The sequence below is a fragment of the Bactrocera neohumeralis genome, unplaced genomic scaffold (genome assembly GCF_024586455.1).
Source record: "Bactrocera neohumeralis isolate Rockhampton unplaced genomic scaffold, APGP_CSIRO_Bneo_wtdbg2-racon-allhic-juicebox.fasta_v2 cluster09, whole genome shotgun sequence".
NCBI lineage: Eukaryota > Metazoa > Arthropoda > Insecta > Diptera > Tephritidae > Bactrocera > Bactrocera neohumeralis.
Window position 1 is genome coordinate 10637844 of NW_026089622.1, and position 5943 is coordinate 10643786.

Consider the following 5943-nt stretch of genomic DNA (forward strand, 5'->3'; position numbering starts at 1 on the left):
AATAATTCTGAAAGTCAGCAACAAAATAATAGAACTAATAACATACAATTTTCGAGGTCAAACAAATGGATCGGGTCAACATAATAGCAGACTACAAAATACAAATAATTTTTCTAGACAGTACTCTAGGAATACTTGGACTAACAATAACGGCAGATATTATAGGCCTAAGAATTTCAATAGGCCTACTCCCATTTGAAATGTTTAATTTACCTATTGGAGAGTGAGAGAGTACGGTCATAAGTACATTAAATGGCAATATTGATAAACCGAACATTAAAGTAAAAAGTTCTTGCCCTGCGGAGTTTAATTACGAAGAAAATGCTATGATTAGATGGCAATTGTTAGATTTCGCCAAGCCATATGATTTGTTATTAAGAAATGATTTTATTTTCAAAAATTATAAAATTGTTGATATAGAAAAAATTAATTACATATATTAATATAACTTTGAAAAATGGAACAATGATTCATTTCCATATGAAAACTGTTCAGGAACAGGTTTACTTATTGGAAGTGAGTGAACAAAAAAATATTGCACTTAATTATTTAAAATCAGATGAAAGAAGCAAGATTGAAATTCAATTAAACCGATTCTACAAATTATTTTAAAAATAGGGGGATAATCTCATCAACACAAAAACTGTGGAACATGAGATTAAGACACAACCAACCAGCAAATAAATTCAAGAATCTATAGACTACCTCCAAAACACGAAGTAGAGGTAAAAAAGCAAATTTATGAGTTACAAAGTCAGGGTTCAAACATTCAAAAATACAGATTAGTGGTTGACTATAGGAGACTTAACCAACTGACTGTCGACCCTCTGGCAAAGCGCAGTACATTAGCACCATTGATTTAGCCAAAGATTATCACCAAATATTAATGGCAGAAAGGGACATCGAAGAAACAGCTTTCGTTACTCTGGCAGGACTGTATGAGTACGTCCGTATGCCTTTTGGGCTTAATAATGCCCTAGCCACTTTCCAAAGAATGATGAATGATATTCTAAGAGAATTCATAAACAAATTTTGTGTTGTCTATTTGGATGACATTTTAGTCTTTTCCACGTCCTTGGAAGAGCATACTCTATCACTTGAACAATTTTTCGCGGTTTTGGCGAATCACAATTTAAATATTCAAGCAAGAAAAGGTAGCTTTCTAAAGAAAGAAACGAAATTTTTAGGGCATACATTACCAAAAGATAGAATTAAACCTAATACAGAAAAAATTATGACCATAAAAGAGTTAGAACTTCCGAAAACAGAGATACAGCTTAAAAGATTTTTGGGAGCTACAGGGTATTATAGGAAATTTACTAAATACTATTCGAAATTAGCATATCCCATGATAAAGTACTTAAAAAAGGTTATAAAATAAATCCAAGATATCCGCATATGAACAGAAATATACTACAACAGATAAAGAATTTCTAGCCATTATATATTCAATAACATATTTCAGGCCGTACATATGTATATGGCAGAAAATTTAAAATTATTGCCGATCATAGTCCAATAAATATCTAGTTTATAAATATAAGGGAAAGGATTTTTCTCAACGCCATCAGAGGTGGTTATTGAAATTACAGGAATAAAATTTTGAAATAGAATACTTAAATGGAAAAAATAATGTTGCAGCTGATTTCTTGAGTCGAATTTAGAAATCACAAGAAATAAAAGAACGTAACGACAATGAATCCAACCTGGAATTGTCAGACACAATTCATTCCGCAGAAGAAGAATTGCTTGATCATTTTCCAATTAAAGGAGAAGTTGTAAATAAATACAAACATCAAATCATATTGACATATAGCCCTTAAGCGACTTAAACCTGGCAAAAGGATGGTGCAACACGGTAGGGCTAAACATCAACCCAGCAAAAACTACCGTAGACCCATTCACTAGGTGGAGATCTCTTCCGGGCCTGAGGTCCCTAACACTAGGAGGCACAGAGGTAGAAATGTCGAAAGAGGTCAAATTCCTTGGCCTCACTTTAGACTCATCACTACGGTGGAGTAGGCATTTGGACTTAACGCTGTCCAAAGCAACCAGAGCACTAATGGTATGCAGACGCCTGGCCGGCAGATCATGGGGCTGTAAGCCAGGAATCATTAGATGGCTGTATACCATGATAGTAAGGCCTATTATCACCTATGGAGCGGTGGCTTGGGCCACCAAAGCAGCTCAGTCTTCGGTGATCCGCAGACTATCAAGGCTGCAAAAACTTGCCTGTGTCTGTGCTTCGGGGGCAATGCGCACATGCCCCACTGTGGCACTGGAAGTTATATTGGAGCTCACACCGCTGCACCAGGTGATAAAACAAGTAGCAAACCACACCATGCAGCTAATGTCAGCAGAAGGTTGCGGTAGAGGAAAGTTAATGTCCTCCAGACAGATGGACATACTGGCGGAAATCACACCGGTAGTCCTCCTCCCAAAGGACGGCACAACGAAGAAAATAAACTTCAAAAGAAATTTCAAAGTTACTCTCGGCCGCAAGACGGAGAGGAGCGATTCCACGCTGGAAAGACTGCTGGAAGACAGTACCATTCAGTGGTACACTGATGGCTCAAAAACACCGGAGGGTATTGGGGCAAGTATTGCGGGACCGCGTACTAAGCTGTCAATACCAATGGGCTGCTTCCCAAGCATCTTCCAGGCTGAAGTTTTTGCCATATGTCAGTGCGCTGAAGTCAACCTCAGCCGCAACTATCGCAACCAGCGTATAGCTATCCTCAGTGATAGCCAAGCGGCACTAAAGGCGATTTCATCATATGAGATCAAATCGCTTTTAGTTGAGGAATGCATAGAAAGGCTAAACCGCCTGTCCTTGTGCAACCGAGTGCACCTAATTTGGGTGCCAGGACACAAAGGAATAGAAGGAAACGAGAAGGCCGACGAACTGGCCCGCGCTGCGGCAGCGCCCAAGGTGATGGGACCAGAACCATACATAGCGGTAGGATCCCACACTTTTAAGGAGCTGCTCCGCACGGAGGAAAGAACGGAGGGAGAACGGCATTGGCAGCAATCATCAGGCATTTGCCACGCCAAACTGCTACTAGGGGGGTACAGTCTCTCCAGGTTCAAGGGACTTATTCACCTCCCCCGTGAGAAATTCCGTCTCCTCGTCGCAATTTACACAGGGCACTGCAGGCTCAGGAGGCACCTGTCCAACATGGGCATAGTCTCCTGTGCTAACTGCCGGTTCTGCGACCTGGAACAGGAAACACCAGCACACCTAATCCTGGATTGCACAGCAATCTGTGGAAAAAGGCTTAAGGCCCTGGATTCCATCTATATCAGCAGGGATCACATCACCTCAGTAGCGCCCGGCAAACTCCTAGAGCTATTCATGCTACTGGGACTCTGGGAAGACATGTGATATCGTAGAGGGCACAATAGACCTTAGTTCGCGGTGCATTACCTCATAACATTTATCTATCTATCTATCTAGCCCTTAAGCTCAGATGCAAAGACTCCATGGAAGAAAAGTTATTGAAATAAACCCAGTATAAGAAGAAGAAGAGAACAAGGAAATATTAAAAAGATATATAAAAAAAACGGAATAGTGGGAATATTTTCCGAAGTATCCGAAGCGGATTACCATAAAATGCAGAAATTACTAATGGAAATGTTTGCTCAAGATATAAATTTAAAATGTGTAAAATGCACAAAAAGAGCCTCAGAAATAAAAAAAGAGAGAAAGAAGAGAGAGAGAGAGAATTACATAAGCAAATATCACTTTACCATTCAAAAGAATCTATGCATAGTGGTCTCAACGAAACGTATAATTCACTAAAAGATAAAATATATTACCCTAAATTTAAGGAACATATTCAACTACTAATAAACAACTACCAAAAATGCCAACAAGTCAAATACGATAGGAATCCAATAAAACCAAAATTTCAATTAACATAAACCCCTGAAAATAAAAATGAAATAGTACACATTGATATTTTTCATTTCAAAAAACAATCCTTTGTAACAGCATTAGATAAACTTTCAAAATTTTCGGTAGTCTATAAAATAACAGATAGTAACTGGCCCGCAAAGAAAACAATTTTAATGGAACAATTTTCAAAATTCGGTAAACCTAAAAAAGTCGTTATGGATAATGAATTCAAAAGAGAACAGCAGATAATGAATTCCAAACATTACCAATATAAAGCTAATACATTGTTAAGAAAATTAAAATTAAGTGAAAATTGAATTTCTTAACAAATAAATATATCCTGTAAATGTATTAAACCATATCGAAAATTTAAATGAAATTAAAGAATTAAAATATCACAAAAAGGTTTCATATGAAGTAAATAATATTTGAATAGTCATTTTAATAATAGCAGTAGTATTGTTAGTCATATGGATCAAAAGAAATAATGTAAAAATTAAAATTTTAAATACAAGGATGCAGGAGAATCCTAAAAATAACGAAACGATGAATCAGCATTTTTTAGTAATGTATAGAATTTAATATGAAGTCTTAAGTTTTTAATTGAATAAAGAGTTGCTGAACTAACATCATTGAGGGAAGTCATTTTTGAGAGCATATACATAGCTAAATAACATAACTCGCGCCACTGTCAAAATTTCTTTTTCCGAGTTAGCAGTAGTGAAATCCTATTATCGTGTTTTCATAGATTTTGACAATTCACGCTCTGGTTCGCAATTGAACCTTCTCTATAAATCCTCTACTGTCATACTTACTACAACCACGCCCACTTCCTATATAACAGAATTTTAACTTTAATATTTCAGTATATATGTATACAAAACACCAATTAATGTAGGGGGATAAAACTTTTCCCGATTAGTGCTTTTGTAGTGTTTCACTTTATGATCAAAAATTGTCCAAATCAAACCAAAACTTTTCAAGGTTCGTAAATCCACGGTGGATTTATGCCGCATATATCGCCCAATATGTGAGTTATCTGCATGAAAATAAAAGAGCATGTTTTTTTAATAGTGTAACTTTGTGCCTAAACTTTATGAAAACTTGATATAACCCTATATAAATAATATCAACAAGTAAGAAAGGGCTAAGTTCGGTTGCAACCGAACATATTATACTCTTGCAACTTAGCAAAGCCAGGGAAATACTTTATGGTGTTAAACTCCAACTTGAGGATCGAAATCGAAGCAATTTTATATACACATATACTATATATGGAGGATGGAGTCATGTATAGAAGTTCACGCAAGTGAGGAAAGTTCTCTGATCGCCATTCACTTGGGAGTGGCCAGAAGCGATTCTTTTACACATGACTCAAGCAGCTCACAACTTCCGGTCTTTGACCAAGTATCCTCTGGGTAGCCTAAGAACATCCGTTCGAAGGCGAACTAAAGTGAGAAGGCGAAACATCCCCTACATAGGGTTGTGCGCTGGGTTTGGGACCCGCCAGTAAAAAGCCCACCCCAATGAAAGATAACCAACTGTCTTGGATGAGAGACCCCGCTTTTGATGACGACCATGGCAGACGAAATAAGGACTACGATATTAGGGCATGCACCTCGAATGTCCGGACCCTTAATTGGGAAGGTGCCGCTGCCCAGCTGGTTGATGTCCTCGAGAAAATAAAGGCTGACATCACCGCCGTCCAAGAAATGCGATGGACGGGACAAGGACAGAGACGAGTAGGTCCTTGTGGCATTTACTACAGTGGCCATATAAAGGAGCGCAAGTTGGTGTGGGATTCGAGGTGGGAGAGAGACTCCCTCGCCGAGTACTATCATTCACTCCGGTGAATGAACGTCTGGCCACAATCCGCATCAAAGCGAGGTTCTTCAACATATCGCCGATTTGCGCCCACGCCCCGACGGAAGAGAAGGACGATGTGACCAAAGATGCCTTCTATGAGCGCTTGGAGCGCACATATGAGAGCTGCCCCCGCCACGATGTCAAAATCGTGCTTGGCGACGCCAGGGTGGGCAAAGAAG